Source organism: Platichthys flesus, chromosome 2 (assembly GCF_949316205.1).
Source record: "Platichthys flesus chromosome 2, fPlaFle2.1, whole genome shotgun sequence".
NCBI classification, from domain to species: domain Eukaryota; kingdom Metazoa; phylum Chordata; class Actinopteri; order Pleuronectiformes; family Pleuronectidae; genus Platichthys; species Platichthys flesus.
Genome location: NC_084946.1, coordinates 5,983,192 through 6,010,373, shown reverse-complemented (window position 1 = coordinate 6,010,373; position 27,182 = coordinate 5,983,192). Strand labels below are relative to the sequence as shown.

The following is a 27,182-nucleotide window of genomic DNA, read 5'->3' as shown; positions in this document are numbered from 1 at the left end:
ATACATAGTGGCGGTGTTTTGAAGCTACTGACTGAGATTTCAAAACACACTTGCACATCCCAGTCACCTGCTTCCTCTCCTCCAAATGTGACCAGCAGTGGACTCTTCCAGCCGCTCGTGAGACCCTGCCGCTCGGGCACAATGTGGCTGTCAGTGTCCGGGGGGCTGCGGAGGGTCTCACCCGGTCACAACGCGGGGAAGTTGCGCACTGTTTCTCCACGTTGCCATGGCTCCTTGCTTTCTCTTTCTTTCTGTAAAACCCCATTGACTGCGACAGGGTCCCTTCTTTCCTTTGAGTCTGTCTTTGTGGAAAAGGAGGAGGAGGAGGAGGAGGTGGAGGAAGAACCCGCTATTAGTTTTTTTCAGGCGAGGGGGGGCGGTGTCATCCAGGGGAGGAGGGAGGAGGTGCTCCGGCTCCGACCAACAGAGAGGCGCAGCAGCGGAGACACGCAGCCCGCCCTCCTGCCTCCTCCAGCGGTGCAACATTCAACTTTGTGCCGGGCACACTCGAGATGAGCCGCATCTGAAGGTGAGTGTCCACATTGCTCTCCTCTTCCTCCTCCTCCTCCTCCTCCTCATCCTCTTCTTCCTCTCTCTTCTTCCTCTCTGTTGACCGCTGTTACACTTGTTGTATTTTAGCTTTGACCACGCTGAATGCTTGTGGAGGCACCTGTTTAAAATGCACAGGGGGGTGAAAGGTGGGAGATGGAGTCAGGGCTGGTGGTGCAGGCTGCTTTCACCAGTTTGTCATGAGAGGATTCACATACAGAAAACCAGACTTTCAGTTCAGTCATAGTGGGAGAGGAAGCTCTACCTTCACCTGCATGAGCAGCATCTTCCACTTCTCCTTTTACCTCCACGGAGCTTTGATGCTGTTTGAAACCGTCTCCATGAAGCCAGGATGTGAGGGATGTCAGCTTTGAATTAAAAATGATCCAGAGAGGAAAGTTCCTTTTCTCTTAAACTCCAATGAGAGATCAAACTGTAACGGTGACACGTTGTCCTTCAGCATCACCTCGGTCTGTGTTTCAGTTGGTTGCATGTATTGTAGCTTGCATGTGATAATGTGAGGGGCAGAGGGACAGTGGTGTGCACGCTGCTGCAGATGTGTGTGTGTGTGTGTGTGTGTGTGTTAAACCCTGATGTTCAATGTTTTGTGGGATGGTTTTAATGTTCAGGAGATTTCTCCCTTCCAGATTTATTTCTAGTGCCGTGAGAAGGTACAATTTTAATTTATACCCCTTTGAACACGTTGGCATCAAGGTTTGAGCCTGCACCTGCACGTACTGAGAGATATAGAAATACAGAGGAGGGCGAAAGGTGAGAGATTTAGTCACGGCTGGTGTGAAACCAGACTGTCAGTTGAATCATATTGGGAGAGGAAGCTCAGCTGGTTTGATCAGGTTTACCCTCTTTTAATTTTTCGGTGAAGATCTCATCATGGAGCTCTGAGACTGTTTTAAATGAAGCATGGATGAGAGGGATGAGAGGAAAGTTTGAAAGTTCATCTGTTTAGTAAACACTGATGGAAGGGACAGAGGGACAGTTGTGTGCTCATGTGTGCATGAAAACCGGTTGTTTAATGTTTTGTGGAGGGGGGGTATATAGAGGAGCCACGTCCCTTACAGCATATATAGACTTGCAGGTACAATTTCGTTTCAAACGCAAACACGTGGGCAGCGTGGTTTGAGCAGGTACCGGTGCAGACTGAGATATTTAAAAATACAGAGAAGGGTTAAGGGAGAAAGAGAAGAAGGATGATGTATAGTTTAGTCAGAGGGGGAGAGGATTCTCAGCTAGTTTTAGCAGATTTACCTTTTTTTTCAGAAGAAAATATCCTTATGGAGCCTTGAGGCTGTTTAAATGATCTGCATGATGAAAAGATGGTAGTTTATTATAACTGACCCTAACCCTGAGTTTTTTTTAAGTTATTAAGTGAGGAAACTTCCTTTTTACTTAAACACTGATGGGAGGTCACTCTGTAATGTGCTTGTAACTGCTGAATACTGAGCCACAGAACTGAATCAGACCTTGTCATCCAGCATCAGCTCCTCCTGTCTTTCAGTGGGTGCATGTATTATAGTTTGCAGATGGAAGGACAGTTGTGTGTTACAGACACGTGTTTGAAGCCCTGCTTTTGTCTGAACTACTGTTTAATATTTCGTGGGCTGGTTGTGATATAGAGGAGCGGCGTACCTTCACAGCAGATGTATTGCCCTGTGAAAAGGTAAGTGGAGTCATGTGGGAGTAAAGAAAGAGACGTCTATAAGTCTATAAAATTTAGGTATTTTTTAGATGAAGAGAATTTTTGAATTCTTTTTGTTCAGGCTGATACATTGTAGCAGAGGAGAAACAACTTCTGACTCACAGACAAAACAAACTTAGGGGGATTAAACAATCCCCTCACACACTCCAAATGTAATTGCTCTTTATTACATGCTGTTGCACTAGTGTAAAGCGTGCATGCATCGAGATTAAAGTGACTGATGAGATGTCAGGGAGCGTGATTAAAATCGCATTACGGCGACATTTAAATCAGAGAACTGGTATTGCCGTTGTTACCTTTAGCTTTCTAAATGACGCGGATGTGGATGAGCAGTTGTTGCTTGCATGTCTGATGTGTTTTGTTGCATTTATGGATCAGATATATCTCACGTGGTTTAAACATAGTGACTCCCTCAGTATGAATATTTACAAGGTATGCAAATGTCTCACACATGCTGTGTGTAAGTGCTGCAAATTCAAATGTTGGTTTTCTCTGCCTTGTTGTTTGGTGGTGTCTCATTACAGATGAAGCCTTTGAGGGAATCCCAGGAAACAGAGAAATGTTACATAGTTTATCCATAGTTTGATATTTATATTCCTTTTGATGCTTTTTTCATGTATTGTTCTCAACAAACCCTACTTGCCCTATATTGTCTGCTGCACAGTTTGTGGCACATTTTCCAAAAACTAAGAAATATGGTGCTGTTGTAGTAAACACACTCCTTCTACCTCTGCTGCTTGTAGTTCTGCTAGAGTTCCTGATACTGATCCCGCTGCTGCTTAATGTTAAACACAAAGACCTTCTGAAGGTCAGACTGATTCCATTAGTGCATATAATCACTTCAAGCTGCTCTTCAAGAAGAGTACAGCTGTGCCTCGCCCATGCCAGTAAGCACATCCGTTCTCAAGTGTTCATCGCCAGAATTATCTCAGGTAAGTTGCTTAAATTCAATTTCCAGGCCAAAGATGAGAGTCTCGAATGGCACTTGTCATCACACGTGGTCCCCAGCCTCTCTGTATTCAGGGCAGTGGTGCATTGTGTCCAGAAGTAGGTCGAATGCTTCTCACCAAACAATTTGAGCGAGAGCCAGTAATTGGACAAGCAAAGTGTCGACCATCTCCCAGCCGGTCCATGTCAGCCAGCCCCCTCGCCACTTAATATGCAGCTCCAACCTGACGCATTTCATGGACCTTTTTCATCCTTTTTATCGTTTAGATTACAAAATGCAGGAAACAGAACACCCTTTGTAGCTGTGGACCGCCTCGTCCTTCATTTGTTAGTGGCTGACATGCTCAAGCCTTTAACAAATGTCCGCTCAAATGTCGAGAAACACCCAGGTAGCGTAGCTGTTTGAATCAAAGTTCCACCTGCACATAAATTAGGTTTTACACAGTATGATGGCTGGCTGTGTCTGCTGTGCACAGATTGAAACTCAGTCACACAGACAACTGATAAAAAAAAAAGCCTGAGCTTATAGCGTGCTGTGTTGGTTTCATCTTTTTGCACGATCATCACAGACTGGCTCTGAGGCAGGAAGTGCATTGAAGATGTGAAGGATAAAGGCAGGCTGTGATTTTGTCTGTACCTTTTTCATACAGGTGTGTGTTTGCAGAGCTGCAGACATGTTTGTGCTCGCAGTGTGTGTGTGTGTGTGTGTGTGTGTGTGTGTGTGTGTGTGTGTGTATGCGTGCGCGCGATCAGCGTATTGTCCAGTGTACATGAGAGAGGTTGGGTTTGAGATTGAAAAGGAGAAAGGGTGAGGCACAGAGAGACCTTCCTTTACAACCAGGCTGTGTAAACCTGGTCTTTTGATAGTGTAGACTGAAAGATGTACTCCGAATCTGAAGTGAACTTTTTCACTCACAGGCCAAGCTAGCTGGGAGATGAAATAAATCCATTGGCAAAGCGTGTTTTTATTGGCCAAAAATAATACATTGCCTTTTTTGTCACATAAAGGTTTATCTCAGTAATTCGTAGAGATAAACAGGGAAATGTTGAAATCAAACTTAGATCCTGTATACACTACTGCAGGTATTTCTTTTCATTAGATACAAAAATTAGTAAAAACACTTCAACAAGCATGCCGGGCGAGTGAGTGACAAAAAAGTTGGAGAAGAACACTGTGGTCCAGGTGATATTGGGCGAGGCAGATTGTCCGATGCAGTGATGCTAAATTTAGCTGCAAACTTGCAAATAAGACCCGAGCAGTGATAACCAAACATAGAACCTGGTATATAGCCGCCATTGTTCTAGTTGTTCCTGGTGCGTGCTCATTACACAAAGCAGTGGGCGTACTCAAAGTAGGCTGTGCCTTCATTGTTTCCCTAATGCTCTGTTTTACATTTACACACGGATACATAGAGCCCAGAGTTTTTGGAAATCTAAAATTTGGAAGGCATTTGTAAAAATCTGTTATGGCAATTTAAAATGCTGTTTGTATGGGAGCAAGAGGCCCAAATGCTGAGGAACAAATTGTAGGGCAAAATATCAGCATCAGGGGATTAAAGGGATCACAGGAAAGTTTAAATCCTAATTATTTTGAGAGACTATTATAGTTAAATGCAAAATCCAGAATACGACTCAAAATGTCAGTGGTGTGAAGCTCTGGGACAAAGAAAGAGGCTCGGACGCACTGGTATTGAGACGTGTGCTGTGTTCATGGTCTCAAATGTCCAATTTCATTGTTTCTATTTTTGTCTTGTCATACGGGCAACTCTCAAAACAACTCAACATATCCCTAACATTCTAATGTTAGGGATATGTTAATGTTAACATCCTGACTGCTAGCTAGCAGCAGACCTGGGCCAAAAGTCCCCTGAGAGTTACTCGCTAGATGGAAAGTCTACCTTCCTTTGATGCTTGGCTGAAGTTAATTTTGAACCCTGGATATATTTTTTAAGATTGAGTGAAGCCTCAGTGATTCATGGCTGTGTAAACTAAAGCACCTGTCCGTCCAACTCCGTCTTCTTCTTCTCCTGTACCGTAGCATGACTTGAGGCGGTTCTTCTGTGTGGAGCCATCTGTTTTTTTCTCCCACATGCACACAGTCACTTACAAGAACCGACTCTTAAAGATAACTCATTTAGTCAGCAAACTCATTGGTATTCCCACCCCAGCTTCTCCGAGCGTGTCACCTCATCCCTGTTCTGTAAAGGACCCACAATCTCACGTGACCCGGACCACCCACTCTACCAGCACATTAAACCGCCCCTTCCCATTCCTTCTGGCTTTAGGTATGGACTACCTATGTTACAAGAAATCCAGCCTGCGTGGTGTGAAGTGTTTCTATCCACGTCTTTGTCTCTATTGTGTGAACCCTGCAATTATGTTCCCCCTGTAAACTCTGCATTGTGCTTAACACGGTCCTACTAGTGTGTGTAATGCATGGACCCCACTGTTTAAAAGCATTTCCTTTTGAAAGACACTTAAACTATCTGGAGCCAACCAAAACTGATACCTGCATTTATTGGATTTAACAGGTTTCGTGTGAGATCAATTCTGTCCACGAATTTGCGAATCTAAACCACTCTAAAATGTCCGTCTGCACCTTATCTGCGCCCTGTCTGTAGAGGATGCACCTCTTATCAGCATCAGCAGTGTAATTTCAGCCTATAATTCAGTCTGTCGGATGGAATCTGGAGTATCCGATGGCTATAAGGGATTAGAGAAAGCAGCATGACAGTAGCGAGCGTGGACTGAAATGACTAAACGTCTATTTAAGCATCCTAGAATGTGCTACTGGTGGTGACACAAAAAAAAAAGAAAAGAAAAGGGATGTTCAGGAACGGTCGACTGTGTTGGCGGATACGAATTGTAAATCTAAACTGTGATAAGGACAAACAATACAGTGATACCTAGTAGTGTTGAGACGTTTGAGTGTGTGTCTCTGAGTGGCTGGCAGATGCAGCAGGGGAAGGTGTGGAGCCTAGCAAGTACCCAGGCCCTAATTGTGGTTCAGCTCATGCTTCATCACTACAAGCAATTACAGTGACGACTCATGCTCCGCTCTGCTGCGGGCGGAGCTGAGAGTGCTGCAGCGGCGGCGTACCTGAGCCCCCCCCCCCCCCCACACACACACACGCACACACACACACATACACCCCTCTTTCATGTTTGTCACTTGTGACAGCCGGAAAGGCACTTTCTAGCCAGTTTGCTCTGGAAATGTGTTTGGTTACATGAAATATTAATTTCCTCCTCGCCTGCTCTCTGGCAATGTGCGTCTATATACCAGATTTGATTTTCTCCTTTTTTTTTATGTACCTGACCAGTTCAGAGGAGAGGTAGAGGAGGGCTGGTAATGATTGCCTCCTTACAGCCTTTGATGGAGGTGGAGGAGGTTGCAAAGATAATAGGTGCTGATCATCAGAATCAAGCTTTATTTCTTATTTAACAGGCCACCGCGGCACCGCACCACTGGGTGACCATGATCAATGGGTTCTCGCGCTGCACGCACGATTAATCAGTACATTTCATACTGAAGGACAAACCGGCGGTGAGGTCAATGTTATCTTGTGTGTTCGGTGCTCCTTTTCCCAGCAGGAGGGAATGAGAGGTCAGCAGCCAACACTGGCAGCGTGCTACACTCTCGCCCTGCCTGAAGGTAGAGTTTAGTCTTACTTGTTTCTCATGAATAGAACATGTAACCAAGACTTATTGTTATTTGCAGCCGGCTACAGCTAATGTCTTTCATAATGTCTTGCACTTACATGTCATCATTAAGGGAAAAATTTGTCTCTCTTTATTGCTGTGTTGTACAATTACACACATCCAGCACTTGTTGTGTTCATATCCTGACCCCCAGGCTCTTTGTGCATCTTTCATGGGAATTTTCAATCCCCTGTTGGATTCAGTGCAGACACAGTGATATGTAGTGTAATCCATCCTCGTTTGGCTTCGGAGTTGTAATTGTTATGTTTAATTAATCAATTTAGATTATACTCGCGTGAAAACCATAACCAGTAAATAGGGGGTGCTTTATGCAAGGGATGCTAATCCCACTGTGCATTGCTGTCAGCGTCAAACTCATTTGCCAATCGAATTGTCCTGGTTCTTGCACGCCTTCTCAGATTTACAGCACCACTGTTGAATCGCAGGGTACATATCCACTAAATTCAATGTTTATATTAAAAACTGCGGTGAAAAGGGCAACACGGCCATAAGGTCCTCCAAGGAACAACAAACATGACAGCTATGCCTAAAAGAGTAAGAAGTTATTGCCCTAAAGTCACTGGGTTGCAGGGATGATTTCCATTTCAATTGTGGGCTCAATTTGGGATAAGTCATGCATACAGAGGTGAAACGAACAAAGAGCATAGGAATAAAAGTGACAAATTTAGAGAATAGAACAGAGGAACGCGGTGTCATTGGCTTTGTGTCCCATGAAGGGTATTGTGTGTGTGGCTGCACGGATAACGTTGCAAGGGGACCCTTGGGACGTTGATGAGAAGGGTACCGAAGAAGAGGGAGGACACATGTGACAGGCAGGGGACACGCAGAGGACACGCAGAGGACACGCAGAGGACAGACGGAGACAGAAGTAAAACACGTCTCAGACAAAAATGCTGCGAGAATGGAGCTGTTTTCCAGTTAACTCATCAGAAGCATGGCCAATAAGGGAGCTGCTGCTCATACCAACATCAGGGATAAAACTTCCCTGATGTTCCTATAACGATCTATTGGCTGCTTTACAAATCCATAAGAATAAGAAGTTGGCAATAATTCCCAACGTGTTGTTATCAAACATTTATGACCAGGAGATGCAATTGAGGCTTGATAGTTTACAGTTTAACGATAAACTTTATTTAGAATATTAAAAAAATTAAAACTCAAATTCATTTTTTTTGGTAAAAAAATCAGAGTATATTGGCACACATGTCTAAAAGACTCATATTGGCCAATATTGTCAGCCAACTATATCTGTTGGGCTCTAGTTCCAATACCTCAAATTGTTTGTCCAGTCCAGTCATTTCAATCAGATTAGCAGGTCCAATTTGGAACCCATACAAATGGTGGTGGGTGGGTAGCTGAGGAGGTGGAGTCACTCAGCACCCTATCCTCTTGCATATTCAGAAAAAAGGCCCTGTCAAAAAAACCGTAACCGGGACTTGATCATTTGTATGAGATAATGTGTCTCTTAAGTATGGCAGCCAACTGTCTAGAGGTAGGTGACTAATATGTGTCTGTGTGACAGGGTCTGGTGTGTCCGCACCAGTAATGTGTGTCCAGAGGCCTCCCCGGGGACCTCATTACACCGTGTCGGGGCTCCTCTGGGTACTGTAAGTGGACTGCTGGGAGCCCGATCCGGTGCAGTTACATGTATGTTGATTTGGTGTTGAACACGTGAGCTCGCTGGCTGCTCTGCATAGAGGCTGTTTACTAGCCCAGTGAGGCCTGGAGTCAAGCACAGCACTCTCCTCCCAATGGAAGATTAGAGAGCAGATCAAGCATGATTAGACTCGTGAAACAAAGAGGCCTGGGCCCACAGAGTGGTCAATTTGCTAATTGGGTTAACACATGAGCAGGAAGTATAATCCTGTTTTTGTTTTCCGTCGTATTGACCCAATTGTCCCATATTTTCATTTAGGTTGACTCATAGAGAATGAGTAGACCACAAATGACCTACTATAAGAATGTAACATTCTATAGATGCTTATAAAACTATGAATAGACACAGCCTGGTCCTGAAGCATTGTTCTCTAGGTAGTAGGTTCCACTGCAGTATTATGTGTCAGAACGATATTATTCTCCTCATAACTAACATTTTCAACAGCTTGTACATGTTGCACAAGTTTGTGAAAGTCATCGCACTTGTCCTTTAGGTTCTCCTACAGACAGCCAGAACCCAGCATGCCTATTTCTTAATGTACCCACCCCACAGCCTGAGCAAATGTTGGTTGGAGGAATCTCGCCAAGCTGGTACGCTTCCAATGAATTCATTAGCTTGGGGGGCCTCCACTCACCATTTTTACAAGTGTGACCCCGCAGACCAGCAGTTATCAACTACAGACCTGTTTGACCTCATTATTTTTACAGCTCCAGATTTTGGGGTAGAAACCAAGACTATTTTACAGATGGAGGTTTTTTTATAGCCTCGTATCCAATTGCAAACGATTTCACCTTGTAACATTTTCTGTGGTTTTTAGTGGAATTTTAATGAGTATCGTGGGATTGTTTTTTACCGAAAACAAGACCAGTCATGAGGTCTCATTCCAGTTAGGTGGAGCTATTATGATGTTGAGGTTTAAAGGAAATAGCTGGGTGTGAAATAACTAAGCATTTTAATCACAAATTGACTCATTGGGAGACACAAGAGGGCAGTGGTACGGGTAAATACTGTTTAATTGCATTAGCTAATCAGTGTGATGCAGGCTTTCCTGAACACAACTACTAGAGTGAGGCGAATTTTGAGTGTAGGGCTCATTATGAAATGCCAACCAGTTTAGCACCCGCTATAATTGGAATAATTTTCCATTTAGAAACGAAACATACAAACACCATAATGCATCAGTGTGGCACAGATTACAGTATGGATTGGCTTGGATAGTTTTTCTAAATGTCTCTTTTGTAGCATAGTGGAGAGTAGAAGTAAACAGATCTCAGTCTTCACAGCGGACTGACCAAAAACTAAAAACGTAAGAGTGAAGGATTTTCTGGAAATAACATCCATGCTTTCAGCTGCAGGGTCATTCTGTGTTTTTGCACATTGTGTTTGTGTGAACTTTTTTGTTTCCTTGGCGCAGATGGAATAATGCAAGCACAGAAAGCTTGACAAATTGCACACAGACAAAGGAAAACATTTAAGATAACACCTTTTTTGTCACAGAGGCAACGCATGATTAACAACCGAATGCTAATTTGTAGAGTTGCAGAAAACCTGGAAGGAACAGATGTTTGTTTCAGATTAACCCCGCTGATATTTAAGGGAACAAATACTTTTAAGATAAAAATAGTGCCCTGTAGTCCTGGTAATTAGTTCCTTTTGCTTGTCTCCACACATTCATTCTCTTATCTAGGCTTGCTCTTGTGTTACTCTACCTGTGGACTTTTTGATGAGAGTGTCTAATAAATTAGAGCAGGACAGACTTTCCCCCCCTGCAGAGGAAATGAAATTACATCTGGTCCCTGCACAACAGCAGACATGTTTAGGCTGTGGTAAATCTGCATTTAATCGGGTTTGGGTTAAAAGTCTAACAGTGGAGGCAGAATTTCTGCGCTCAATCTGACTTCTTGACTTTCAGCGTGGGTACTTTGCCAATTTGAGAAGGCTTACAGGCTTGGAGCGGTGGCTTTGAGAAACAAAAACAGATCAATAGAGAGTGATCCCGGAAAAATCCTACTTTGATATCCTGGGCTTCAGCCTGGAAATGCTCCCATCAGTCTTCACATGACATATAACACAGGCTTTTTTTGTCTGGGCGGAGGCCATGGTGGTCTTCAGTGCTATGATTCACCTTCATCACCACAACTTTTTCAGATCTAGCTCCGTAGGCAGCGTGTTGTCTATACCGTTGACATTTGCATATAAATTGACTTCATGCCGCCGTGATTTCTTTTCTCGAGACAGTGACAGAGTTCCGCCGACAGCTCTGCCTCTAAGTCTCTTGCATTTGCCGCAAGTATGATAACGGGAGCAGGATTGTTATTCAAAGAAATGGTGGTCTGGTTCTGTTTTATAGTGTTGCCGCACAGCAGCCCCTGACAGTTCACTTATGTCTCGTAAATTCTTCCAAAACTGCAGATAACATTCGAGTCAGCCATGCGAGATGGCTTTATTCTCATGCTGTAGAGAAAAAACATTTCTTCACACTGGAGAAAAAATTGAACTCAGTGGTGTTCTGAGGAATTTAGTCAGTTCATTCTTTTTTCGGGCACTTTACCTTCCATTTCTGACAGCTGTTATACTATATGGGACTTTTTTGTCACCACATTTCAGAGTGACTTGTAATGCAGAGTGACACGTGTTCTCTCGCACTAAAGAGGTAACGGCACCTGTTTCATGTTATGCTTTCAGCTCTTTTGAAGTCTCGTCCATGTCACCGCTGCGATTTATCCCCCTTATAAAAATAGTAGAACAAGAGACCTGCCAGCTCCGCTGGGGTCATGGTTATTTAGGAGGCCACGGCGGGATGGGATCATGGGATGACAGTTCGACACAGGATATATGCAGGGATCACCTCAGAAAAGCAACTATAATTGACATTAGCCTTGAGGTCTGTCAGTTTTGTGACAGCCAATGAATACAGGCGTGCCTTCCCTTTACAATAGATAACAGATTCATACCTCCTGTTTTTCTAAAACCATTTTACACCTCAGTAATTCCTCTCTAACAGCCACTTGCCCCAGCTGAGCCGCCGTGTGCACCCTGTGTCAGGGATTTGTGATTATCCTTCTAAGAGTGTGAAGTGGGCGAGGCGGTGGCCAGCATGCCCTCGTGAAACTCTGTCCGCCGCTCTGATTCCCCCAGTGTGCTTGTCTTCCTCTTGTTGAACTGGTGCTGTACAGTCCCCCGGGCTCGGCTGTGAGGCGTAACTCACCTGCCGTCGAAACATTTGGATCACATGCCTGAGCCCTTAGCGGTCCCCGACTCCCCATATACAGCCAAACCCATGTTACAGATGGCCCTGCTTCTTCCTGTGGTTCACGGCATGGTGGGGAGAGTGCAGAGAGTACGAAGGTTACAGGCAGGTCTTCCCTTGTAGTCCTGTGTCGAGTATCATTACCAACACACGGAGGCCTCTTTAATGCACCAGCCCATCTTTTTCTCCACCACCTGCAGAGTGGTGGGATGTAGCTGAGGTCAAAAGTGTGCCAGAAGCACTGCTGTTAACCCATTGTACTGTGCCTTCTATGGCAGTCCTCGAGCAGACTCTTCCTGTACATAATAGAGTCGACTGCATTCCTTCCAGTGAGCTCGGACATAGTTAGCTGGCTCTCAATGAACCTTCATGCAGATTTTGCAACAGTGGATGCTCTTTTCTTCCCATTTACACGACCCCCTCATTTTTCAACCCTGTTTAGACGAAAGCTGCTGCTGCTCTTTGGGTTCGGTTCAGCTATCTTGCTCATGAAGTAAACAACATCCCCCCCTCTCTTTCTCTACACGACCAGCCTCTAAAGACTTATTCAAATGGAGTGAAAAACAATGAGTCTTCTCCTGTGTGTGTGGGAGAGTGTTGTAACTTAACAAAGAGAGACTGGTGCTCTGTGTGTAAGTTGATGGAGTCGTGTTAGCGCCACAGTAACAGGCGGAGGATTTTCTTGCAATCACAGCAATGCTGTTTTGATCTGCTGCAGCAGGGAGTTGTAAATCACACTTAAGGGAAGCTGTTCACACTTCATATGTTACTTTACATTGGTGCTGTCGTTCACAATGCTGAGCCTGTGAAGATCTAATTTCTCAACATCTTTTCTCTGAGGTTATTTCAAAATATTAGCCTGTAAATTGTACACACTGACACTGGCTGGGGTTGTGACTTATCCAAATCCTCGCCATGGTTTTCTAACACAGATGGTAGAAAAGCTGTGTTGGAAAAGAATTAGTAAAAAAAAAGATCAAACAATCGAGCAGGTCTGGATCGTCCTACATCATTCTGTGACCGCATGCTTACTACCCTGGAGAGATGGAAATACTTTTAATATGTGGTGTGAGTAATGGCCATTCATTGACTCTATAGAGACTGTCTGTGCGGTGATTCATTTACTATGTAGCCGGAGGAGCAGAACGTTACTGGGCGTGTACATGTGTCTCTCGCTCGAGGTTGGAGAGTCCATCACAGTGCTCAGCCTGAAAAGATCGGCCCCATCAGGAACCAGGGGGGGGGGATTTGTTTTGCTCAGTAAGTGTTGAAAATTGTATCAAAATGGTAGCCCCCACCCCTTTACACACTCTCACACACAGTGGCTGATTTATAAGTCTGCACGTCTCCAGTTTCCTGCTGTTGTGTTAAAGCAGGAGGTGGGCTAATTAAACTGATGGCGTGGCTTTCAGTCTCTGTCACGGTCAGTAAACAGCAGCCAGGTTGGCCACTGGATTCCACTGCTTTGAGTTGCCTAATTTGTAGATCCTTTGCTTCAAACCTCGACAGCAGTTTATAGCATTTACTTGACGGAGAGAGAGAAACAACAACAGCAACGAATAGAGCCTAAAGCACCAAAAGGATGTTGTTCGGAGTCATTTGGTTCCGGTCTTGACCCACTAAATACAACAAGGCTTCTACCTACACAAGAGCATGTTGGGAAATCCTCTCCCAGTCTGACCAGAGCCAGAAGCTTTGGTGCACAAAATGCAGAGAACAGCAACTCCTCAACCATCATCATTAGAGCTGCGGTGCGGTGGACACTAATGGCCATCCGTGTTCTGCTGCCTCTGCACATTCAGAGGACTCATCTGAGACTTGAGGGTGTGAACACATGAATTAATTCAAGATAGATGAATCCACTGGTCCAAGATGCAGGATATAAAAAAACCCTTGTGTGGGAGCCACCATGGTTGCATTAGTTGTGACATCCTCTTTCAAACACCCTTGAATCGTCAAAGGAGGCTTATTGATGAGCTTGTCCGGGTTCATCTCCGTTTAAAGGCTGGAGAAGATGCTGTTGTTTACTCGTTTCAATATTGAGGATGGAGGGTGGGTGCGGGGAACAGTGGTAGCAGTGTTAAAATGGGGGGAAGGGCTGGTAAAATTTGACGGTCAATGGATGTGCTGTCCCTGGACTCCTGATTGTGTTTTAAGTTGTCAAATAGCCATATAAGGATCTTCTAAAGGAAAATACTCGGGCATCAAAACGCTGTGGTGGTAAATGTGTTTTTACATATTTTAGAAGAATGAAGATTTATCACCTCTATTTCTCAAGAAGGTGTTAAATGCAATATTTGAAAATCAATAAGGGGTCATGACAAGGCACATTCATCAAGTTTGTTTATTTCTCCCGTCACGGCGGAAAGCTTAAGATGGCCATCTTTTTCCAATTACATGCAAAGGCAGACATAGTCTTTCGCCCCTTCTGTGGTGTTTTGTAGTGGCACTATAGATTTTCAGCCATCCAAATGAACTCTGTGCTGAAGAGACCGCAATCACTGTGCTTGGCCTTTCCCTGGTTTTAGGCACAATCACTGCCTCCCTCCTAATGTACACTTTACAAATCAATAAGCTTTCACAGTAATTTAACTCTGTGGGCCCCTGAGTGTTTGTGGTAAATTCACTGTATATCCTAACTAGAATTAAATCAGTGAGGTTCCCTCTTGTCCTTGCACGTTGTAAATTCTGGGTAATTGATGTCATGGCACTGACTGTACTCTCTTTTATGGCCAGATTAAATGTTTATTCTTTGTAGGCCACTAACAGGGTAAGGATGCAGAAAAATAGTACCCGGTTTTCAACTTATTTTGCCTGAAATCGATGTATACTAGATATATGTTTCCGAGTCCTGAATCCAGTGGGATTCTGGCAAGTAGGGCGTCATTGATGATGATTAGCCCAATGGCTGCTCCCTTACCTGATGCTGATCAATACTCATTGCAGGAGATCAATGTCCCATATGGAGCAGAGGCTAGGATCCCCAGTGCGTCTGTTTGGTTGGAACATTGCCAAAACTGGACTTCTGGGGCTGATGTCGATAACTATTTTCAATAGGAAAATGTTCTAAAAACATCCATAACGTGGTGCTGTGCCGACTCACATGTTCTATGATAAATCTGCATTTGTGAAGCCAGACTAATAACATCAGCCCTTGAATGTCAAATTTTTGTATTTAATGATTTTCCTTTTGATTCCTGACCACCAAGATAAGGGCAATCTCACCAGTCACGTTCTAATGGCAATAACACATAATTAGTTTTTCTGGCAGAAGGCTGCAGTCCAAGGTTATTTTAACAGTATAAACCCTCTGAACTATCTGCCAAGATACAAATCAGATGTGTTTTAAATCTGCCTAAATGTGGTACTAGTGTATTGACATTTGTATTGACTAACAGGTAAATGGAGTTTGATTGGAAAATGTTCATCTTCTCTGGATTGAATTCAAACAGCTCCTGATATCAAGTGAATGAACCTCAAGAATCTGAGTTAAAGTGTAAATTTCAATAATTACATATTATTTGACTTTTTTTATTTGATTCTCTCTTACTTCCTATTTTATTCTATTTTATAGTTTATACTTATATGTGCTCACTTGTCTACCTCATTCTGATTGTCTCCTGCTGTAACAACTGAATTCCCCGTAATGAGATCAAGAAAGTTTATCTTATCTTATCTTAGCAAAAATCCTAGGTCCAAAGTAAATGTGAATGTAGCCGCAAATGTATTGACATGGTTTAACAGTTGCCTGTTAGCGAGATACCCTGCATCTAGTTCACTTGCTTTTTGATCGATCCCGTTTTTCAATAACCTGATTCTTGATTGGCGGTGACGTACCCGGGCATTGCAGACCACTGGTGAGAGAGAATCATAGCTTCCTACTGAGAAGTGATTCGTCTTTGCTTTGATACAGTGTACTCACCATTGCTCATCATTAGGCACAGCTGAGGAATATGCATATGGATGATGCAGTCAGTCCACATGTAACACATAAACTGTTAAGGGTTTGAAGATAAAGGCTAGGATGTCAGACAGTGAAGAGCCCGCCTCTGACTGACCACAGTTCCTGCTGTGACCACAGCGTGAAACAGAATCAGAGATCACTCAAAACCTTTGTTAATGGAGCGTACAGTGGCAAGAAATTCCGCTTGTTCCATTACCAGCTTCCCTTAAAGCAAAAAGGTGGAATCCATTAAGCACTTCTATCTTTATGACATATTACATCTGTCAGTATGTGAATAAATATCTGAGAGGACCAATTGAAAATAAAATATCCAGTGTATGCAAAAGGCGAATGCATTTTCTTTTGGATGTGTGGTCGATTTTGTCGTGTCCCATTTAGAAAAGGTTGTAAAGGAAGCACAGTCTACTCTCATTGACTTATTCTATTTGATGGAAACCCCCTAGAGTCAAACAGGAAGCTTTTAGTAGGGCACACAATATTTAACACACAGTACAGTATCTGTATTCAATGTTTCACTTTTAAAGGTCTCTGTTAAGAACAGGATGTTTCAGAAAAAAAGGTGTTTAAAAGTCAGGAAAAGAATTCAACACTTTACTATGTATATTTGAAATTTATGTCGACATTATGAATTTAAGTAGATGAATAAAAACAAAACATTTTGAAGAGAGAACATTTGAAAAAACATTTCAAATGTTCTCTCTGTGCTCTCCCAACTTCAATATGTCCAAAACAGAGCAATTCCTAAACCCTTTAATAGAGTCTTTCAGGGAGGCACAGGAAGAGGAACAAATGCCTCTATTCAGTAGCGTCCAAAATGCTAATGCCTCCGGCTCTTAACACGTTTATAAGGGTTCCCATGTCACGACATGGCATAGTCTACCCCCATGGTGGCTGTGGCTGTGGACCACATGAAAAAGCCAGACAAATTACAGAACATGAGAAATATGACAACAAGATTGCTCGTTTCCGGGGGAACAAGGCATCTGAGACCCTATTTTCCTTTTGGAAGATTTACGTAAGCATGTTATGTTGCACTAAACTGTGAGTTTTTTTCTCAATGACTTTGGTCACTGGATATTCTGTTTAAAACAGAGCCTCAGAACTGACATTTAAAATATCTATTAAAAATCACTGACTATATCACTGTTGTCATGGACTTTGTGTGTTGGTTAAAGGGAAGAACAAAGCCATGAATCGTCCGATAGCACATGCCATTGGACGTGCAGGTTATTTTACTGGCTATTTTACTGGCTTATAAATATTGAATTCCAGTTACTTGGTGCTTTAGTATGTAAAGATGGCGGCACCAGGCTCTGTATTAGAGAAACTTTCTGCAAATAATTGAAGGGCAGGTTGGCTTTAGTGATTGCTAGGGAAAGTAATTACTCCTTATCTGTATGGGTGCTGCAAGGCAGGCAGCAGAGCGAGGCTCCAGCCTCCAGGCCCCTTTGGATTGCATATGTCAACTTCTCAAAAGGTATTTCTTGACTAACATTCTGGTAAACCTGTGGAGCAGGTTCAGTGTTATATTGACTCCTTTGAATGATTAAATGACAGAGTACATCAAACTGTGCTCCTAACTCCTAATTCCATTTTCAATATGGTATTTCCTGATCTGGAGCAAACATGTGTTTGAAACAGCCATTTATAGATAAAGACAAACACTGGATTGATTATTGAACTATTCAGGGGAAGAGGTGAAATGGGTAAAGTCTACACTGCCAAAAGTGCTATTGATGTCTAGATAGAAAGTACAAAGTAAAGATGACTGTAAGTGGAATATACAACAGTAAGACAACAGAGTGACAAGATGCCATCAATGCCACTTTTAACAGGAGTGAATTACTTTGTACATGAGCTTTTCCAATGTCTTCACCCTGAGGAATACCACTGTAGGATCTTTTAAGCAAACCTTTGTTAAACATACCAGTTAACACACAGGTATGTTGAAGTCAATCTTTACACTATCACTTACATTCATCCAGTCAGGGCCACCTGCCCACTCTGTTTTTAGTGCATCAGCAATCCCTGGCTCTATGCTACTTTGAGTCAAAGGCATACATTGACTGTACCTGTTTAGCCGATAATTAAAAGGATTTGGCCGTACTGACTGATAGGATGAAGTTGGACTGGGTTTGTGCCAGTCTGGGTCACTTGAGAGTCAATCACAGTGACAGTCAACAGGTGAAATAAAATGTGTGTGTGTGATATGCCAATTCACTCATCCATCCATTCACTTGTCATGCAGCTTACCCATGTAGGGTCTCTCGGCCCTGAAGTCAATCATATCTTACATTAGGCTGACTTTTGCCAGTCTATCACAAGACTGACATAGGCTGGCATGACATAAACAACCTTTCACGATATTCACACCTCACATTCACAATATAAGGCGATTCAGAGGCTCCAATTTACTTAACCTGCATATCTGGACTTTGAGAGTAAGCTGTAGTAACTGGAAAGTGTGCTCAAACCCAGAACCCTCTTGTTGTGAGACGTCCGCACTGAACACTTTCACCACAGAACCACCCTTTGTGATATGTGAAGAGTCTGATATAAGTGTTTACGTCTACTCACTGCCAGTTCTCATAAATATTTCTTGTTTGGTATTACACCCTGGAGACCCATGGATATTGCGTGTTGTGTGAGGTAGTCTTACTGGTAAGAGGAGGTCTTTTGGAAAGCGAAAATGCTTTGTAGTGTGAGTGTGCACTGGATAACTGGATCGTCAATCCCTTAATTTGGTTAATTCCTGAATAAAATAATCTATTGCCTGTAGTTGTTTTATAAAAACAGAAAGAGTTGTACTTACTGAATGTATTTTAGTCATGCAAATGTTTCCCACCAAGTGTAAAGGCTGCTGGTCAATTCAATCCTTTAGAGCAGTATGGCCAAATATTTGGGCACTTTGCCATGGACAAAATGAACTCCTATTATGCCATGAACCCCCTTTGTTGTCATTGTTTCACTGTTCTTTTCTGGTGCAGTGCTGATTTTACACTGCATCTTCACCATTACATCATTGACATAGCTTTTAATCTGTTGACATGTGCATCAAAAGGAATAAAGAGATGAAGTTGCTGGTACCTTTTATTCAAACAAAGCTCTTCACGTTCGTGTTGTTTGCCTTTGGATGGCCTGTCCTCTGCAGTTCAAAATACTGTTTGTTCAATCAGCGGTTAACCTGATTATCCAGTCACAATGGGCAGCCACTGGGAGGTCAGCTCTGTGTCTGGATTGCCATTGACCAAGCTAATACTGAGATTTATTACAAACCACTGAACAAATCTATATATTTCCCGGGCATTTGAAGTTAAATGCATGATTAAATCACAGTTTTGTTTTTGCCAGCTGCAGATAGAGATAGCATGCCAAAACTAATGTTTTTTATTTCTGTTTTCTTCCCTCATCCTGCCCTGTCGTAGTTGATTATTTTGATGTCGGAAATTTGATTGTATCCCAGATGCTACACTGCAGCACAGCAGCCAAATGCTGTTGCTGCGTCAGTGCTTGAACAACCTGAAGACTTGAGTGTCCTTTGGCTCTAACCACTTGATACCTCTTGTGACCTGAATTATCTCCCTGTTAGCGCATTTCAAATGTTGAGCTTTTTAGTGCTATTACCTCTCAACCTCCCACAGTTGAACCCTTTACAAAGCCTGTAGCAATGAAAACAAATTGCATTTTTTGCTTTGCCTTCCTGCGGATGCCTAGCTTGTACTGAAGTTTGATAAATAGAAGTATGACAAAGGTTCAACCAATCATGACTCATAGTATCGGCACAAGTTATGTACGTTTTCTTACAGGTGTTGCTTTAAATGTCTCTACCTAACCTCAACCTGCGGTGCTGTTAACAAAGCTATTGCTATATTTTGCTATGCTGGCAGAATGGAAAGAATAAGTAAAAAACCCTGTTATCATACCATGCTATAGGTAGTGCTAATTGTAGGAACACCAGATTCTCTGAACTTTTCCATGTATTTGTAGTTACCTGAAACCAGAAACATAATGTTGACAGTATCTCCTACGAAATGACTTGAATAAATTGTTAATGTTGGCTTTTATATTGATATGACTGTCAGAACTTGCATATTTGCTACCACAATTTGTTTATTTCTGTATTGATCTCACAAGTTAAAAAAAATCCTGATACCTCAGACTTAGAATTACAAGTGTGGCTCACTTATATAGCCTTGGTTTAAACATTGGTTTAACCATTCAAACCTGACCATGGCATGAGACACAGAGTGTAATTTGTTTGCTAACCGGGCACTAAGGCTGTTTATTTTGATATACTGGGGGGCTCAAATAATGATGTCCGAAGCACTTCTTTGTGCTGCCAATTTGACATTCTTGAATACTGAATACATGGGTAAGTGGGTTAGTCGTGGTTAATGTGTATTTTTTATTTATTTAAACCACAGCAAAACCATGCAAACCATGACCAGATGACATTAGCATCATCTGCATCTCAATGAAAATGAAATAGAATATTTGGAAATATCAAAGTGCTGTATCGATAAATCTCATGTGAGAAAATAACTGAGATAGTTCTCCACTGTGTGACTTATAGTTCAGAAAACAGCAGACCTCCACCCACACAGAAAACACAAAGATATTCTGTCTTCGGGCACAGCCTTTTGATGTTAGCCTGACAAAGGCACCAACTCCTAAAGCCTCTTTCACTGGATTTTGTAATGCCTCATGTGTCCTTTCAAGTTGTGAAAAAATAACTTTCTGGGTGTGCCTTGTGTTTCAGTTTGAAGCAGGCATTTGTTTCATTTGTCTGAGCATCCTTTCAAGCAGCAGGGGCTCTCAGAAATGCTGAGGGCTTTAAGCTCTTGATTTGGTGACACACTCCACATCTGTCACAGTGGTTTGATGCTGGGTGGATATTTCCAATGTCTATGTTGTCCTGTTGTTACATTTCTGGTTTAATGGTTCCACATTTCCATGATTGTACTTTACCACTGGTGCCCATAAAAGAGTGAAACAGTGATGGAAGCCGTTTACGAGTGGCAGTTCAGTATTGTACCTAATCAGGAAACTATACCTATTTCGCCCCAAGTCAGCAGGTGCAGCTTTATGCTCATCCATAAATTTCTCCTGTAACCCATAATTTATGAAGCTGTCGCTGTCATGCTTGAGGTTGTAGGCAAACGTCAGGTTCTTGTACTTCCTCAACAGGCCCCTCTGGACACAGTAAATTATTTATGATTGATGGAGTTCAAGTTTTATAAGCCGTCACTACACGACCCAGAGTCCCAAGTATCCTTTGCTGTGCTTTATTCTCCTGGAACATAAGCAGCATACATTATATAACTAGACACTGATAAACACAACCCATCAAGTGAATCCAGGAGGGATATTCGAATGGTAGTTTCCTGGTATACTTTACAGACTTGTGCCTGTGGCCTGGTTTACCTTGCATGGGCTAATTGGCTATCAAGAAGAGAATAATAAAACAACAGGATTCCCATCAGTACATGCTATATTTTTTTTAGGTAAAGACAACTTTAAGAAATTTGTAGCTCTATTGTATATTGGAAGACCAGGGATTTTGCTATTGTTGCTCTGGCAAAGTAACATTGAAAGAATATTGTCAGCCCACACACACACTGAAGTAGATGTGCTCTTTTTATGTGCTCAGTGAATGGCCATGAGAATGAAGTTTGAAAGGTTGTGCAGCCAGCCTATTGATGAGCATGTCTGTGTACACACACACACACACACACAAACACACACATACACACACACACAGGCCTCGACCAAACACCCCCAGTCCTCCACAGTCACCCACCCACCCACACAGACACACACACACACATCTTTAATGTGTCTCAAATATTGGTCCGCCTCCTCATCTCTTGCTGTTCGTCCATGTGCGACGGATCCCTCCGACATTTTCCACCACAGGATTAACTGTGTTGCGCGACGGGCCGCTCTGCCTCAGTGCTCCTGAGGGGCTGACCCTGGGAGGTGTGTGTGAAGAGGTGGCCAGCAGGACGCTCCTTTAAAGGCGATTCGATCCTTACTGCTTATTATGAGTGGGCGTGCAACCAAATTATCTGCCCTCCTTTCACTTGTCATAAGACTATAGGCGGAAAAAAGGTTGTTTTCTGGAAATAATTAATCCTACTTGTTGGCATAGGGAGAACACACTGGTGGTGCCTGGAGTGTTTCCTGATAAAGCTTGTCTCTGACAGGTGGAGGCTACGGATGGAGATGATCATCTCATTTAGCTTCCTGCCTGCAGGACTTTTCCATTAAATTACAACTGAGCCACCCTCTCTGGAGAAGGAGATTTGATTCAGGCTAGAGTGTGCACTTGTGTGAGCTGTTTGTGCATATGTGGAGTGTATGTGTGTGCGTATGTTTGGACAAAATGTGTGTGTGTATGCTGATCCATCCAATCATTTTGAGCGCTGGGTCCAGCATGTATCTCAAAGCAGAGCCAAGCGTGGTTACCATGCCTACACACTATAGTGAGGAACACTTCGTTTATCTTAATGAATTCATTATTCAAGCTTATATTTGTCTCTGTATTCTCTGTCAGCTGTGTACACACTCTAAATAGCAGTGGAGTAGAGGCCCTTGCCTTTGCTAAAAGTGACCTGGGGGAAATAGCTTATTGATTCTTTGGGGAAACATGATTAAATTGAGTTCTAAGTGGACTCTTCATCCGAACTTGTGCACAGAAGAGGAGATAAGAGACTATAGGAGCCGCTGTGCTTTTGTCCAGGTCTTGGTCTGATATGTTCTCTTTTATGTGGTTAAATTAATCCCTCCCTTCTCCAGGGTCCGACATAACTGATGGCCCAGGGTCAGCTTAGTGTATGCTTGGTCCGCTGGTCACTCTTGACGTGAGAAGTATAACACCAATGTGGTATTTTGAAGGTAAATTAAAGTTCAGTCCTTTATTAGCTTATTACAGAGCTGTGATTGAGGTTGATGTCTCATATGACAGTCTAATGTTATATGAGACACTTCACATGTACATGTATTTGTGAATGTAGCCAGCTGCGTGGAGCCAAATAGCTACGGTAACTTTTGAGGCTGTTGTATGTGTCCATTATTTACATTAATGTAAAAACCTGAAAACACTTACATACTCAAACTTTTCTGTGGGTCAACACCAAAGACAGCTCAGTGACTCTATTGACTCAACACTAATGCTAGGTAAAGTCGGTTATTAACAGGCACAATCTCAGCAGGAGACAAAATAAGTCAGGATGTTTCATAGATTTGTTCAAACAACATGGACAGCAGTTGATGGCCACCAGTGATGTGACTTTATGGGCTGTGACTGGCATCGGATGATGGAGTTGTTGTATTCTTCATATGCACAGACAGGCCCTGGAGCGGGCGGTTTGATTTATTGTTTCCATCCGTGCCATCATTTGAAGGATGGCTTCATCATATCAAAGTTGTTGTTTGTATCAGGCAAGGATTGTACTTAATATGCACTGATAGCATCAAGATCAACCACAGTAATAATTCAATCACTACAAGACCATCAGACAATTTTTGGGCGGGAATCTTTGACAGGTCAAGTAAATTAGACAATACAATATAAAGAAGGGGCTAGGAGGGGTCCATGATTTTACCTATTTAAGTACATAAAGAATATTTTAAATGAATTGTGCTTCCTTGCAAACGACAAAGTATTCACTGTTTGCAAAATGGATGCAACTCATAAGGTGTAGTATAGTCACAGACACAACAGACGTTGTGGTGCACATTGTGTTCACTAGGTGTGCTAATCAGGAGTAGAGGTCCCTTGATCACTGCCATGATCGCTGAGAGCACCATCTGTGAAGCTCTGCTGGCCGGCAGTCTGGCAGAGAGAGATGGATGACAGTCTGGTAAAGTCTCTCTCTCTCTCTCTCTCTCTCTCTCTCTCTCTCTCTCTCTCTGTCTCTCTCGTGTCCTCACAGGACTTCACTCTGCTCTGCTTCACACTACCAGGAAACAGGTTTTTTCTGGACTTCAAAGACCTGGAACCACTTAACACTTGCCTACAGACACTTTTTAAGTGACACCACTGTTACAATATTAAACATTTAGTATAGTTCAGATTAACCACACAATGTGTGCAGGCCCCCTCGGATGTGTTTTGATTTATCAGTTTCTCGTCTGTTTTTAGAAATGCGTTGTTTGATCCGTTTCCTTTGTAGTGTCCTGCGCTGAATAAATCAGATGTCAACACAGATCTGGAAATAATTGAGCGGACTATTAAAGTGCCATGGGTAATGGGGAAATGCACATAAACGTGGGCAATTTGAGTCCTGGAATTTTGTCTGCTTTTCATTTGCAGTCACAGGTCACAAGCTGCACCAGTCACAATAATAATGGCAATAATGCACAGGTTCTTGTCGAGTTCCAAAAGAGTTGCAACTTGTTTGTGATGGAATTCTTAACCTTTGACCTGGAATAAATGTAACAACACTTCCCACATCATGTCCCTCACTGTGGCAGGCAGCTCTGCATTGCATCAGCAGCAGAGACGTTTTCGTCAGTGCCCAAGCGATAACAATGAAGATAGGGGCCCTTGTTACTATGGCAACTTATAAGGCAGTCATACACAGAAATGCACTCGTGTTCATATTGATTCAGAGTGCAGATATTAAAGCCCATAGTATCAGCCAGAGGCGGGCTGCTCTGCTGCTATCTGCAAATGCCAGGTTTGAGGCTTATTGACCGTTTTTGACAGACTGAGTAGCAGACGACTTTTTGGTGAATGGGCCGTGTGCCCAAAGTTCAATTAAAAGCCTCACACTGTGTGTAGCCAGCATATTTGCCAAATGGTGAGAAAAGTGAAAACCAGTCTTCTGCTTTCTCAACGTGCTGGTCCTTGAGCAATATTGATTGCTCTACTGTAACATATTTTTCAAAAGAATTCCCTTCAATATTTATCTTAACTTGACAGGCTGAAGGAGGTTTTCAGGCATCGTGTGAACACATACAATTAACACATAGCCAAATATTTAGGTTTTAGTGGGGCCCTGGACTGTGGGTGCGACCAGCTACTTTTTTTCTGTGTTCTCAGGGCGTGTCAGTGGGGGAGCACGATGGTGTTGGTTTTTGAAAAGGCTCGGTGGGGTTTGTGCTTTCCTCTCATTTGGTCTGACTTGCCCACAGGGGCCATTGGGTCAAGAGAGCATTATCTTAATTCCAGTGACAGGATGTGGCTGCAGCCCTCCATCTTGTAGTGGTCAGATAACAGTTAGTGATTTCTGCTTGAGGGAGATAAGGGATGTGAGATGCTGTACGAGGACACAGTGGATTAACTACATTTATTTTAACTAGTCCATCAAGCTGAAGTCAGAGTGGGGTTAGTTACATTTCACATATCGCTCTAATAATAATGCATATGCCGCTTGTGTAGGCTCTCCATAGATTCTACTTGCTTTCTCATCCAGATGATTTAACTGCCTCTCTTACCGAATGATTTAAGGTGAATCGGTGCACAGATGTACCAACCTTACTTGGTCGGTGCCCTCAGAAGTAGAGTTCAGCACTCTGATTCATAGCGACCGCTTAAAACTTCATAAGACAGAAAATGACTCCTCAGGTACATGTGAATCGTGGTGACTCTGAAAAAAAAATAAGCCAATTGAATTTATGGAGGTTAAATGATCTGCTTACACTTTTCTCCCCAACATCTTTTGTGGTATTTCAACATTTGGTTCAAAGTGTGAACAAATGTTTGCCCTCATGCCTCTGTAAGTCATGTCCAAAATCAGTGAATCAACTGGACTAGAAGTGTGAATGAGCCAGGGTAGCAGAGGGAAAGGGGAAGAGGCTTTCCCCCGGGGGCAGTGCCCAGGACAATGTCAAGTTTGTCTGGCCTGAGTGCATGAACACTAAGCTTTTCGGAACTGGCAGCTTGCCCCGGTACCTACCCATCTCCCCTGGCTTCCAGAGCTGTCCAGCCCCGGAGCACTAAGCATTTGTGCAAAGTTCATAAGGCTTCCCTCTGTTTGTGTGGCCATAATGGCAGCTCCATCCTGTTGTAGCTCAAAGAGTGCTTATGGGCTCCGAGGGCCTGGCTCTGATGCTGCAGAGGCGTGAGTGTTCTCAGTTACTGACTTTGCCTGACTGCTCCCATTATGAAAAAGAGCAGAACCCCCCCCCCCCCCCCCCCCCTTCCCTGCTCCTGTCCTGACAGTTTCAAATCTCAGGCTCCACTATCTGCATTTCCTTCATTGTGTCCTCCTTCTAAATCTAATTTGCTTAATGGAAACCTCAAGCAAGATAAAATGTCAGTCCAGTCACTTGGGTCTATCTATTTGAACAAAGAATCAGCATCAATAAGTAAATTCAAGATACTTTAAATTCTGCTTGGAAAGAAATTAAATCAAACAATTCTGATTCTGATTTTGATTATGGTAATTTACGAGACACCTCTGTCCAATCCTGCCTAAGGTACAATCTCATGTAGAAACCTGTAAACCGTTTCCCAATTGTCACCGTTCCTGAGACCTGAGTGATAATAAGCTTGTTTTTTGTGACTGCCAGTTCCGTGGAAGCAGCCGTGCTCTCGGTACGTTTTTTTCACCACGGTTACGACCTGCATCAGCATAATTCAAGCATGACCCTCCTCCCCCTTTCATTTTCTGCCTTTCTCCCCCGTTAAAACCCAAGTCGCAGACTAGGGTCCGCACCATACATCATCCAGACTGGGGGGGGGGGCTCCCTCCCTTCCCCCTCATCCGCCGTGGGAGAGAGGGAAACTGCGGCTTTTTTTTTTTGTTGGGCTGGTGGAAAGCCCTTATCGGCAGTTTCAGCATTCACTGTGCATTGTACCCCCCCCGACATGTCACCCAGCATCCACTCAAGTCCCTCTGCATAGCCGCGGAGTCAGGTCCCTGCTCACCTGAGTGGAACAATCACGTCCACTTGAATCCAGACGCATACTTCAGAAGAAAAATCAAAAAATACATTTGGTTTTTTCAACTAATATCCTTTTCCATTTGAAAGATAAAGAAGAGACACATTATTCAAAAGCTCTCACTTCAAAAATACAAGACTAATGCCAGGCGACAGTCTTCAGTGGTATTAGCAATTAAGGAGATTTTCCTTGGCTGACAGAAGAAGATTGCAGCAAACTTAACAGATTTCCACCCAGTGGGCGATCTGTGCTCGCACTTAGCACAGCACACTGTCCATACGTTTTCCCTTAAATGATTACTGCCAATAAAACACTTTTCATTGAGCGTTCAGGTGCAGCAAGAATCTTTCATGACACTGAACAGGGCGCAAGATGGAACTTGCATTCCACCACTCTGCTTTGTACACAGCCGGTGAATAGGCTTCAGATCAGGCTTTGTGGGAATGATTGTCAGTGGCTTAATGAGCGTCTTTGCCAAGC

At 43.1% G+C, this 27,182-nt stretch overlaps 1 protein-coding gene across 4 annotated transcripts in view; it reads left to right on the top strand.

Moving 5' to 3' along the window:
* Nucleotides 1-403: 403 nt before the first annotated feature.
* chl1b (cell adhesion molecule L1-like b) overlaps nt 404-27,182 on the top strand; it is a 69,185-nt gene continuing 42,406 nt past the window's right edge. For all 4 annotated transcript variants that reach the window (XM_062395012.1, XM_062394996.1, XM_062395005.1 and 1 more), the window contains exon 1: nt 404-529. The gene's annotated coding sequence lies outside the window, so the exon portion shown is untranslated. The remainder of the gene's footprint in view (nt 530-27,182) is intronic.